Genomic DNA, 14,328 nt, shown 5'->3' on the forward strand with positions numbered 1-14,328 from the left:
CAGGGCACTGACTCCTCTTTATTTACATACAAATATTAATTGTATAATTTGCAATACAAATTTTTACGTAAAGAGAAGATGAAAATCTTGGTGGGAACTGAGAACTTCCCATGAAACTCTTCCACATGCCTCTCAATAGAATCTCATTGAGGCTCAAAGGCTGGTTAAGTAGAAGAAGTTAAACCTAAGAGTAATGGCCTGATCCAGAAGATAAAATAGAAGCCAGTTTAGCCAGCGGGGGTTTATATTCTCTTTCCCAATATCGGTCAGAGATCTCCCAGGCCAGGATGTATCTCCTAATTATCTCACAACCCATCAGAAGTTCCATTAGTAAACTTCAATGAAATCAAAATCAACAAAAAGTGATTTATCTCAGGTATTATTTTCATAGACCATTGCTGGAAATATATTTCTTTTTATTTGTTTTTATTTTCTTGGAAAATAAACTTATTCAAAATAATTTTTCTTGTTTTCTAACCTTTTCAAGATGGGGTCTGTTAAAGGGGAGATAAGTGAACTAGAAACACATATGTATAGTAAAATATATATCCATGGTTTAAAAATGATTTTTTTTACATGTCCTGCTCATAAAAGCCCCATCATTTATTATGTTTATGTGCAATAACACAATGATAACCCAACTGTTATGTGCTCCACCACAGTGCCTCTGCTAATGAATCTAGCTAATGGTAAAGGGTGTATAAGCAGAAAGCAGCCAATCACTGTTTTTCCACCCCCTTTAGGACAGTGGAGATTCGCTCTGGTTAATGGCAAATGTTCTATAAATTGAAGCAGCCAATGGTTGACTGTCCCATCCCCCTCAGGAGAGCTGAGATTGGGTTTAAATAATGGCAATGATCTGGCAAGTCCCTGTACCGCCCTCTTCAGCTATGACTGGCCATAGCCAACCCTCAAAACTTCTATAGTCAGATGCCAGACAATCACTGGTCATCCCACTCCACTAAAAAGATTTGCTTTTGGCTCTAGTTACTGTAACCAGGAGCCAAGAATTTAAGATTGTTCAGACCATCTCCAGAAGAACTAAGGTTGTCTCTAGTCAATGGCAAAAGTTGATCAACAAGGAGCCAACCAGTTACACACTGTCCCTTCTTTAAAGCTGAGACTGACTCTTGCCAATGGCAAAACCTCTTTAATCTGAAGACACAATCTCATCCACTTTGGGGGTCTATAAATCAGGACTGTCCAACATAAATCAGGGTGTTCGCAGTTTTGTTTTTTTTATATACAAAAAAGTCCAAAACATGGAACGTCATTGTGTTGTGTATATCCAGTATAATGGCACTACAAGGATGTTCTGCAGTGGTTCCCATCCTCTGTGCTTTTTTATGTAGGATCCTGCTGGTAATAAAATAATTAAAAATATCTAAAGAAAGGAGAATACATGATTAAAACTGAGATTTACAAGCCTTAGTGGAAAGTATTTGATTATAATACACAAGAGCTAGGAATATATTGTAAATTATATCTTTATAATACACAAAAGCCATGAATATTCTGTAAATTATATCCTTATAAATGGTGAGTAGTGATGTCATCAGTTATAAACGGTGAGTAGTGATGTCATTTCTGTCACATGACTCACTAAAATTTGTGTATTATAATAAATAAAGTAACCCCAGTTGTAAAATATGAGGATATTAGAAGTTACCTCGGAGTTCCATGACCTGTATAAAAACACTCGGCCTTCGGCCTCGTACTTTTATATGGTCATGAAACTCCTCGGTAACTAATAATATCCTTATATTTTACAAGAGGGGGTACTTTATTCACTATATAATACACAAAAGCCATGAATATCTTGTAAATTATATTCTTATAAACTGTGAGTTCTGATGTCACATGACTCACTGAAACTTGTGTATTATAATAAATAAAGTACCCCCAGTTGTAAAATATGAGGATATTAGTAGTTACCTCGGAGTTCCATGACCTGTATAAAAACACTCGGCCTTCAGCCTCGTACTTTTATATGGTCATGAAACTCCTCTGTAACTTATAATATCCTTATATTTTACAAGAGGGGCTACTTTATTCACTAAATAAAGGTGCTTGGTAATTAAATCAGTTATAATCGATGCTCAGTGATGTCATATCTGTCACATGACTCACTGAAACTTGTGTATTACATTCATTCTTGTACCCAAAGTAAAATTTGAAGATATTAGAAGTTACCTTGGAGATCTATAACATGTATAAAAGCAACTGACTTTGTGCATTAATATGGTCATAGAACTTCCTTATATTTCACAATAGAGAGTATATTATTCACTGCATAATAGATACCTGTGGCTGTATTATATTCTTTTATAATGGAGAATTACATACATAGTTACATAGTTAAATTGGGTTGAAAAAAGACAAAGTCCATCAAGTTCAACCCCTCCAAATGAAAACCCAGCCCCATACACACACCCCTCCCTACGTTTAATTAAATTCTATATCCCCATATCTATACTAACTATAGAGTTTAGTATCACAATAGCCTTTAATATTATGTCTGTCCAAGAAATCATCCAAGTCCCTCTTATAGTCATTAACTGAATCATCACCCGGCAGTGCATTCCCCAACCTCACTGTCCTCACTGTGATGAACCCCCTACTCTGTTCCTTTAAATGAAACTTCTTTTCCTCTAGTCTGAAGGGGAGGCCTCTGGTACGTGATTCTCTTTATGGGTAAAAAGGTCCCCTGCTATTTGTCTATAATGTCCTCTAATGTACTTGTAAAGTCTAATCATGTCCCCTCACAAGCGCCTTTTTTCCCCCAGAGAAAACAACCCCAACCTTGTCAGTCTCCCCTCATAATTTAACTCTTCCCTCCCTCTAACCAGTTTAGTTGCACTTAGTCTCTGCACTCTCTCCAGCTCATTTATATCCCTCTTAAGGACTGGAGTCCAAAACTGCCCCCATACTCCAGATGAGGCCTCACCAGGGACCTATAAAGAGACACAATTATGTTTCATCCCTTGAGTTAATGCCCTTTTTTATACAAGAACTTTATTTGCTTTAGTAGCCACAGAATGACACTGCCCAGAATTAGACAACGTGTTATCTACAAAGACCCCAAGATCCTTCTCATTTAAGGAAACTCCAAACACACTGCCATTTAGTGTATAACTTGCATTTATATTATTTAGAATGACAGGTTGTAGCAGAATATACACATTAAGGTCTATGCCAAGGCCTTGACAAAGAGTCCATTATAGAGATTTGGAGGCCTTGACATTAAGTGAATTATTACATTAAAGATTTAGAGGCCCTTCCGTAGAGTACACGCGTATAATAGCGATTTGGAAGCTCTACTGTAGAGTACATGCTTATTATAGAGATTGGGAGGCTCTACCGTAGAGTACATGTTTATAATAAAGATTTGGAAGCTCTACCGTAGAGTACATGCTTATAATAAAGATCTGGAGGCTCTACTGTAGAGTACATGTTTATAGTAGAGATTTGGAGTCTTTGCCATAGTGCACATGAGTATAATAAAGCTTTGAAGGCCTTGATGTGGAATACATTCCTGTACTGTAGATCTGTACTACCATAGAGTACATGATTATAATAGACACTTGGGGGCCTGATGTAAATGATGGAACTATAATGAAGGTTTGGAGGCCTTGCTGTATGACACATGATTATAATGGGCCCCCCATACCTTGTGCCATTGCTGGGGAATTATAATGAATGTATTTACTCTGTACAGAAAGAAAAAACTGTATCACACGGTTCCACCTCTAACGAGGGACTGGAAATGTTCCATATAGGCAACAGTTCAGAAAAAAAATGGAACAGCTGGAACTTGTTCTTCTGCGGTTTGATTCCTGGATGTCGTGTTTGGACTTGACTTTAGTTCCTGCAATAAAAAGTCCCAGGTGTAATAGCAAACAGAAGGTTCTGCCTTTTATACACATGGAATAATCTCTATTATACACAGTCCGTTGGAGGAACCTCAAACTCTACTTCAACTTGGAAGAATGAGTTCAGCTTCACCTTTAACAGATACAGTGTCAGACTAGGGTGCCAGGGGCCCACAGGGAATGCCACCTCGGAGACACCTACCCCAGTCGGGTTGCCCCAACCCCCCACTACAGGTGTCTCTAAGGGTGCAAGCAGGGTCACCAGGAAAACATCTGGTTAGTTTGATTTGGGTTGGTTGACCTGGTGCAAACGTTAGCACATTTATTACATGACTCCTTGATTTACCTAAGGGTCCCAAATGCCCCACCGGTGGTTCTTTGGCCCAAACACAAAGCACTGGCTTCATTCCAACTTGGTTTATTGGGTTTATTGTCAAACAGAAAACCCCCGGTCTTCTTGTTGTATGTGGTTATTCCTTCCTGTTGTGATGTTGGTGCCATTACTGGGAAATGCTTGTCCACATAAGGGTCTTTGGGGGGTCTCAGTAACTGAGGACATTTTTCTCCTTCACTGGAATTAAAGGCACGGAAACCCTTAACCCTGGTGAATCCTGCAGCATCGGGTGCTCTCCAGACATAAGGAGTGAGTAAGATGCTGTCAAGGAAGGGTTAAACAGGATGGAAAGCACCCAACTTCCTCGGATGCAACTGGCACCGTGCCACGCAGGCTTCAACAGCTCTTAACCCTCTCATTCCCAGACAGCCACTAAACTGCATTAAATTGATGTGTAGTGCAAAAAGCTATAATATGGAGATACTTTTCTACTTAATAGAACTGACTCCTCGACGGGTAAACTGCCTGCGGGCATGGAAAGCAATGCAACTGCCAGGGTGCCAGTGCCAAGGGACTACTGTATGTAAAACAATAGGATCCATGTAGGGTGTATCTCCCTTATCTGGGATGTGTACAAACTGGGTACCGTATATACTCGAGCAGGGCCGGAACTAGGGGTAGGCAGAGTAGGCACGTGCTTAGGGCGCAAAGGTGGAGGAGCCCTACCCCTAGTCCGGTCCCTTCTCTCCTGACCGCCCATATGTGCGCATACGCGAACGCATGCGTCAATTCGCCCATGCGCAGAAGCGTCTCTGCGCTGAAGCATCTTTTCGCGCATGCGCAGAAGCACGCAACTAGCCGGTGCAGCAGCCGGGCAGGCTGCCTAGGGCGCCTGCCCGGCTTGGCCCGGCTCTGTACTCGAATATAAGCCGAGTTTTTCAGCCCCCAAAATATGCTGAAAAACTGTACCTTGGCTTATACTCCGGTCAAGTGCAAAAACGGTCGCCTAAGAATAGTCGCCGGCGTCCAAGAATAGTCGGCGGTTGTCCAAAAATTGTCTCCAAGAATATTCGCTGGCGTCCAAGATTGGTCGCCAGCATCCAAAAACGAGACGCTGGCACCTCCAATGGGAGCAGAAACCCTCAATTTTTTGATTGAAACTTACCAGAAGCTGCTGCATTTCTCACCCTAGGCTTATACTCGAGTCAATAAGCTTTCCCAGTTTTTGGAGGTAAAATTAGGTACCTCGGCTTATACTCGGGACGGCTTATACTCGAGTATATACGGTATCTAAGAGGTAAATGGGATCAAGTGGAGATTAATGTGAGATGGAGTTTGGGGAATGAGGGAATTAGTGGTTTTGGAGATGGAACATTGGCTGTAGCTGGTGCCATGTGTGTGGTTACAGTCCCAGGTGAGTCTCCAGGTTACCAGGCCAAATGTGTTAAAGGGATGGGACAAGCCATATTCTTCCTACTGGTTCCCTCTCATGCTGGAATATGGTTGTGTGTCCAGAGCGCAGTTCACAGTAGGAAAGTGTAGGAGTCCCTGTTATTCATTATAAAAAGACATGGAATTAGGAATGTCTGTAGGTGCATCCAGAACCCTCTGCTTAAAGCTAAGATCTAAATACTGTACTTTATACACAGAACATATTGCTCCAGCCCATGATAGTAATGGGGCATCTTGTGTGTGTCAGCGGCACTGCACATGCTCAGTTTGCTGCTGGGGAGAAGCTGAGCTTAGGGGTCGTGGGAAATCATCCAACAGAAAATGTTCAAGGCAGATCCCTTGCACCTCGGAGCTTTACACTTGCCCTGGGTTTTCATTAGGATTAAGGTGCAGGTACAATATTGAGCCCCATTAATGCACCAATGAGCCCAGCGCTGTGTTGTTTTGTTGTATAATCCGATAATAATGGCCCCAATCTTCAGTCTGATCCGACCCATCAACCGACGCCATCAGATCAGCTATAAATTCTGCATCAAACTCCAAGAGAAAATGAGTGTAATTTCTATGGCAGAATTCCCAGGTGTATCCGGGCTCAGTGTATTAAATCTATTGGAAACAAACGACTCCCTTTAATTCAACTATAAGATTTTAGTCTCGTTTACTTTATTAGATAATTAGGAGCAGGTCTGGATAATTTGTGCCGTGTAACAATGTGCTGAGAGGTCGTGGGAACTTCCCTCATTTACATTGAACTTAATTAATAGATGCCATTAACCTCTCGTGCGCTGAACATGACGGATATATACTGGGGGGGAGATGAGGAGACGTGGGGGGCAAGTAGAATAAAGATCCAAATAGTCAGAATATTTGTGTGTCTGCGCCTTTAAGGAAGTTGAGGGTTCGAGTTTCAGTTTTGTGGCTTTGGGGTTTATATTTTGGTTTAATTGTGTAACTTCTCTTTTACATTTCATGGAGTTTCGTTCATAGCAAACAAAAAGTACCAATGTTCTTGTAAAGGAGACACATGGGACCACAAATGCCCCCCCCCCCCCCGGGTAAGAAGAGATATTAACCCCCATATGTTATAAAAGGCACTAAGTTTGCCCAGGAGCAGTAACCCATAGCAACCAATGAGACGTTTGCTTTTAGACAGATGACAAGTAAATGCTCCCTGCTGATTGGTTGCCATAGGTTACTGCTCCAGGGCAAACTTAGTGGGGCTCATTTATAAATGCAGGGCAGATTGGTTGGCACGGTGAATATATTTGCCCTGCACATGGTTATATTTATAAAGCTGAATAAGACTGAATATTTTTTCACAATGCCAATGTCTATAAGAGCTTTTTAAATATGTCAAAAATTGCAAATTGCGAATAATTATGCGCACACTCTGCAACTGAATTACGCCACAACTTTGGTGGCGGAGAAAATATTCGCAACAGCTCGGATCAGTGCCCATAGCAACCTGAAAGTGAACTGAGTGCCCTGTTGGAATTTGGGATTATTCTCTGTTTAGGTTCTTCTCTGTCCATTGTTGTAGCCCAGCGTTGCTGGGGACAGTCACTCTAGCAACTGCATGGCAGTTTAAATGTAAAGCTGCAGCATCAATTATAACAACACAATAAATAATCAACATTTATTATTATTATTATTATCTCTATTCCCAGCAGGGGGTAAGAGCACTGTTGCAGAACTACAACTCCCCCATCTGTAGACTGTGCAGATTGTGCAGCTCTAATAACCCCCAGTACAAGTGAAATGGGCCATATTCCTGCGTTCCTATTGGTTGGACAGGCCAGACTACGGTGAAGCCCCCTATGGAAGGTCCCATAACCGATGAGAGCTGGGCACGTGCTGCTGGGACTCCGGTGTGAGAAACCAAGAGACAGACGGACAGAAGTTGCAGCAACTTTTTTTTCATGTTGAATGAAGACTATGGGAAGCCCCTGGAGGAAATGCTGAGCGGAAGGAGAAGGGGTCGATGTAGCAATAAAGCAGCTCAGGCAGGAACAGCCACTCACTCGTCTGATTTATATATGATATTTATGTGAGTGGCATTCCCTAGAAATAAATATATATATAGGTTGGGGCACCACTATGGCAATTTATTAAGATTCACATTGCATGGCAACATATAAATCAGTGCAGTCGGCATCAGGATTAAATAATCAGCATCAGCTTCTATGATATGTGTGACCTCACTCCCTGCTTAATGATTTCCCATAATCCCTGAGTTTAGCTTCTCCTCAGCAGCCCACTGAGCATGTGCAGTGCCATTGACTCACAAAAGCTGCCTAACAAGGTCAGAAGATGGGGAGCTGCTGGGGATAACTTTGAAGGCCTGGATCATTACTTTTATAGTGTGCTGAACCTCTGGGCTGGTACAGTAAGTGCAGTATATTAAATACGGTGTTAGTGAAGGGAAAGTATAAAGCAGATACTGTTTTACCCTAGTTGCCCCTTATCTGCCCAAATAAAAATCTGTAATTGCTCCCCTGACATTGGGCACTTGAAAATGTCATAATCAGCCTTGAGGCAAAGCAGAACTGAACATCAATTCTTTATTTAAAAAAGCTAAAATTGTATGAAGGACCACAAAAATCCCTCAAAACCTGTGGATTTGTACAGAAACAGCACCATCTGCTGGTGACAAAGGGGAAATGCCTTTAAACATTAATGGGCTAAAAGCAGAAAGAGGAGCATTGGCGGAAGATGAGGAATAGAGTAAAGGAATCTGTGTAATATATATATATATATATAGGTATTTGTATATAATACACAAGAGCCATGAATATCCTGTAAATTATATCCTTATAAACGGTGATTAGTGATGTCATCAGTTATAGACGGTGAGTTCTGATGTAATTTTTGTCACATGACTCACTAAAACGTGTGTATTATAATAATAAAGTTCCCCCAGTTGTAAAATATGAGGATATTAGAAGTAACCTCGGAGTTCCATGACCTGTATAATAACACTCGGCCTTCGGCCTCGTACTTTTATATGGTCATAAAACTCCTTGGTAATTTATAATATCCTAATGTAGAGGAGCCAAGGGGTTAAATTCCCCTTCTACCTCAGGAAATCCTGGTTGTCTGTAAGTTGCACCCCTGGGATGGACGTGTTCCAATAGGCCCAGGAGAATTGTGAGTTGCCCTTGGGTTTTATAATTGGAAGCTTTTCCTCTTTGGTCTCCACTTGGTGCCGGGGAGCCCGGGGTATAAAGACCTTTCAGAAACTTGTCCCCCTGAGGGAAGTGAAACCCATGAATGAAGTCGGGGAAGGGACCCTGTGATTGTGGTTTAGACAGAGGAGGGCAAAAGTGTAATTACTCCCTCTGGGGCAGACAGTGCGGATAGAGACTACAGACAACTGTCTAATCCTTCATCCTGGGAACCAGTACTGGAGTTGTGTGTGAGTAATACCCCCAGAGTGTGAGTAATACCCCCAGAGTGTGAGTAATACCCCCAGTGAGTGAGTAATAACCCCAGTGTGTGAGTAATATCCCTAGAGTGTGAGTAATACCCCCAGTGAGTGAGTAATACCCCTAGAGTGTGAGTAATACCCCCAGAGTGGGAGTAATACCCCCAGTAAGTGAGTAATAACCACAGTGAGTGAGTAATTCCCCCAGTGTGTGAGTAATAACCACAGTGTGTGAGTAAAACCCCTAGAGTGTGAGAAATACCCCCAGTGAGTGAGTAATAACCACAGTGTGTGAGTAATACCCCTAGAGTGTGAGAAATACCCCCAGTGAGTGAGTAATAACCACAGTGTTTGAGTAATACCCCCAGTGTGTGAGTAATAACCACAGTGTGTGAGTAAAACCCCTAGAGTGTGAGAAATACCCCCAGTGAGTGAGTAATAACCACAGTGTTTGAGTAATACCTGTAACCAACATTCACAACCCTCATAACCTTTTTTTAGTGTGAATGTTATTTGAAGGGTTTACTCATTGTAAGTGAAGAAATGAATTCCAATAATGCCTTCTTGACTGATGGTTTATAGACTCCACAAAAAGAGTCTGTCCCGTCTCTCTTCCTAATAAACTCCCTTATATTATGTTCAGCCCGTAAAGGAAAACTATACTCCTCAAACAATGTAGGTCTCTATAAAAAGATATTGTATAAAACAGCTCATATGTAAAACCCTGCTTCATGTAAATAAACCATTTTCATGATAATTTACTATATATAGTAGTATGTGCCATTGGGTAATCATAAATAGAAAATTGCCATTTTAAAAAATAAGGGCCACCCCCTGGGATCCTACGATTCACAGTGCACACAAACAAACCATACATGTTAAGTCACATGAGCCAATTAGCAGTTCTGTCTTTTGCTTCCACACTTCTTCCTGTTACAGTTAGAGCTGCAGTATTTCTGGTCAGGTGATCTCTTCCTGTTACAGTTAGAGCTGCAGTATTTCTGGTCAGGTGATCTCTTCCTGTTACAGTTAGAGCTGCAGTATTTCTGGTCAGGTGATCTCTTCCTGTTACAGTTAGAGCTGCAGTATTTCTGGTCAGGTGATCTCTTCCTGTTACAGTTAGAGCTGCAGTATTTCTGGTCAGGTGATCTCTTCCTGTTACAGTTAGAGCTGCAGTATTTCTGGTCAGGTGATCTCTTCCTGTTACAGTTAGAGCTGCAGTATTTCTGGTCAGGTGATCTCTTCCTGTTACAGTTAGAGCTGCAGTATTTCTGGTCAGGTGATCTCTTCCTGTTACAGTTAGAGCTGCAGTATTTCTGGTCAGGTGATCTCTTCCTGTTACAGTTAGAGCTGCAGTATTTCTGGTCAGGGGATCTCTTCCTGTTACAGTTAGAGCTGCAGTATTTCTGGTCAGGTGATCTCTTCCTGTTACAGTTAGAGCTGCAATATTTCTGGTCAGGTGATCTCTTCCTGTTACAGTTAGAGCTGCAGTATTTCTGGTCAAGTGATCTCTTCCTGTTACAGTTAGAGCTGCAGTATTTCTGGTCAGGTGATCTCTTCCTGTTACAGTTAGAGCTGCAGTATTTCTGGTCAGGTGATCTCTTCCTGTTACAGTTAGAGCTGCAGTATTTCTGGTCAGGTGATCTCTTCCTGTTACAGTTAGAGCTGCCAGTATTTCTGTTCAGGTGATCTCTTCCTGTTACAGTTAGAGCTGCAGTATTTCTGGTCAGGTGATTTCTTCCTGTTACAGTTAGAGCTGCAGTATTTCTGGTCAGGTGATCTCTTCCTGTTACAGTTAGAGCTGCAGTATTTCTGGTCAGGTGATCTCTTCCTGTTACAGTTAGAGCTGCAGTATTTCTGGTCAGGTGATATCTTCCTGTTACAGTTAGAGCTGCAGTATTACTGGTCAGGTGATCTCTTCCTGTTACAGTTAGAGCTGCAGTATTTCTGGTCAGGTGATCTCTTCCTGTTACAGTTAGAGCTGCAGTATTTCTGGTCAGGTGATCTCTTCCTGTTACAGTTAGAGCTGCAGTATTTCTGGTCAGGTGATCTCTTCCTGTTACAGTTAGAGCTGCAGTATTTCTGGTCAGGTGATCTCTGAGGCAGCACACAGACCATCAAATGGGGGTTCAAGGCAAGAGATGTAAAAGGCCAATATTTACTTAAATATATATACCAGTTTGGTAAGATTCTTTAATATGCCACTTCATTTGATATATAATTTGATATTTGAAATCTGTTGCTTAAGTATTCACTTTGGAGGTATAGTTTTCCTTTAATGCATTGAGATTCAATTAATATCATTGTAACCCACAGCCATTCCTCCCACCACCAGCAGGGGTCGCCCAACTACTGGATATACAATTCTCCCAGGCTGGAGAGTATCGTACACTTTATTGCACTTGTTACATTCCCATATACCTGACACTGAGCAGAGATCTACAGAAACAAATAATAACTGTAATATTTAAATGATGTGTCCCAGAATGTGGGGTTTAGGGATAACAGGGGTAAAATAATCAACATGTGACACTGTCCCTTTGCTGCATAAGATCCTTGTTTAGGCAGATTGTATAGAGTCACACGGCTGTGGTTTTATGTTATAAATAATATGAGTCTGAGAGTGAGACAATTAGATGAATACAATGTATGTTATGATAATGACCAGTAGAGGGCGACAACTCTATCTAATAACGAGAAGAGCAGAGGCAATTATTACACGGCATCTACATTATCTGCTGGTGTATCATGTATTAATAATGTAACGACATACACAGTATCTCACGTCAAACATGTATTTGTGCAAAATCGATATAAATAGCAAGGATTAATTATATCTTAGTTGGGATCAAGTACAAGCGACTGTTTTATTATTACACAGAAAAAGGAAATTGTTTTTACAAATTTGGATTAATTGGATAAAATGGAGTCTATGGGAGTGAGCTATTCTGTAATTTGGAGCTTTCTTGATAACGGATTTCCGGATAATGGATCCCATATCTGTACTAAAATATGGGGCGACTTTTCCTTTTGTTTGGCCTCAGTGTCATTTGCACCATTCCACACTATTAAATGGGTGCTTCACCTTTAAGTTAACTTTTAGTATGTTATAGATTGAAGAATTCGAAGCAACTTTTCAATTGGTCTTTGTTTTTTCTCATAGTTTTTTAACGATTTGCCTTCTTATTCTGATTCTGTCCGGCTTTCAAATGGGGGTCACTGACCCCATCTAAAAAACCTGTAAGGCTAAAAATGTATTGTTATTGTTCCTTTTTATTCCTCCTCTTTCTATTCATAGTTATATTTATATATTTCTAAAGAGCAACTGTTATACCTGCATAACAGGCAGTACATCAGGGGCACATATGTGGGGGATAAATAAAATCATTATAAATATATAATACACAAAAGCCATGAATATCTTGTAAATTATATCCTTAGAAACGGTGAGTTCTGATGTCATCAGTTATAAACGGTGAGTTCTGATGTCATCAGTTATAAACGGTGAGTAGTGATGTCATTTCTGTCACATGACTCACGGAAACTTGTGTATTATAATAAATAAAGTGCCCCCAGTTGCAAAATATAAGTATATTAGAAGTTACCTCGGAGTTCCATGACCTTTGGCCTTGTGGTTTTATATGGTCATAGAACTCTGTAACATATAATATCCTTATAATATACAAGAGGGGGGACCTTATTCACTATATATAATACACAAGAGCCATGAATATCCTGTACATTATAAATGTGTTTCTCTTTTTCTTTCTTTCTTTACAGAAGGAACCAAAGGAAATCAGAAGCCTCTTATGATACAAGTGTTTCCCAGTGGATAAATGATATAGAACCAGTAGGTTTATTAGAGCTATTGTGTTTTTACACTCTCTTTATATTGTATATTCTGTAGTATACTTTCATTTATTGTCAAGTTGAGACTTTGATTTCATGTATTAAAGCTGTTGTATAACAATAAATCTGTAGCCTTACAGAGCATTTGTTTTTAGATGGGGTCAGTGACCCCCATTTAAAAGCTGGAGTCAGAAGGAAAATAATTCAAATACTTTTTAAAAAAAAAGATCACTGGAAAATTTGCTTAGAAATAGAAATTCTGTAACACACTGAATATTAACTGAAAGGTGGACCAGCCGTGGATTTATGTTCCTTTATATATTTCTGATTTTGTTATAATGATAAATTTCTCTTATGATATTGTTCCTTTAATGTGAGACTCTCTCTTTTGTTTTATTTCTTTATCTTGTTTCTTAGTTTTGTATCTTTATTTGGTGACATACTGGAAACAGTTTATAAAATAAAGATTTTTTTTTTTTTTAACTTACCCCAAAACAATTGTTGCTGGTGGGGTTTCAGTATGAGTTCATATATAGCAGGGTCACCAACTATTTTTGGCCCGGGGACCAAATACCAACTTTTTTTTCAAGGACCCTGAGGGGTCTGGGAGGGAGGGTCGAGAGGGGTCAGGTGGGGTCAGGGGTCAGGGAGGGGGTCGTGAGGGGTCAGGGAGGGGTCGTGAGGGGGTCGGGGAGCGGGTCGGGAGGGGCCGGCGTTCATTGTTCGGCGGCCCAGTTCAGGACTGTCCGCGGCCCGGTTCTGAGCCATGGCCCGGTAGTTGGGGACCACTGATCTACAGGTTAACATGACTGCCATCTAGTGGCGAATGTGGGAACTCATGTTGTTTGTTCTTTTGGAAAAGCCGCACGTGAGAAGCCGAGTAACATGTGACTGTAGAAATAACAAAGATCATTTAGAGAACAGATCTCCCCATTAAGGCACTGGTCAGAGAAATCATTTCTTGCCACCAATCTGAATATATATAAATATATATGTGTATATGTGTGTATATATATATATATATGTGTGTGTGTATATAAATGTTACTGTGACCCAAATCAACTGAGACTGTCTAGTGTTGGACTTGGGGGGTCTGGTCTGTCACATCAGGGGGAACAAACTTCCCTTGGGCCTGACCCCCCTCTGCCCCCCCACAAATACCCTCTGTCCCTCCGACCCCCCCCCCCCGGCCGTACCTCTGTCAATCTCATTATTTCTTTATGCCGCGAGGGGGAAGGTCAGGCCTGTCATTGGGAGAGGGTCAGTCTATTGCTACTTTTTATAGAAAAGCTAATTCTAAGCAACTTTTCCATTGGCCTTCATTTATTCTACTTAATATTTTTGAATTATGTGCCTTCATCTTCTTCTCACTCTTTCCATCTTTCAAATTGGGGGTC

The sequence above is a fragment of the Xenopus laevis genome, chromosome 1L (assembly GCF_017654675.1).
Source record: "Xenopus laevis strain J_2021 chromosome 1L, Xenopus_laevis_v10.1, whole genome shotgun sequence".
In the NCBI taxonomy this organism is placed as follows: Eukaryota; Metazoa; Chordata; class Amphibia; order Anura; family Pipidae; genus Xenopus; species Xenopus laevis.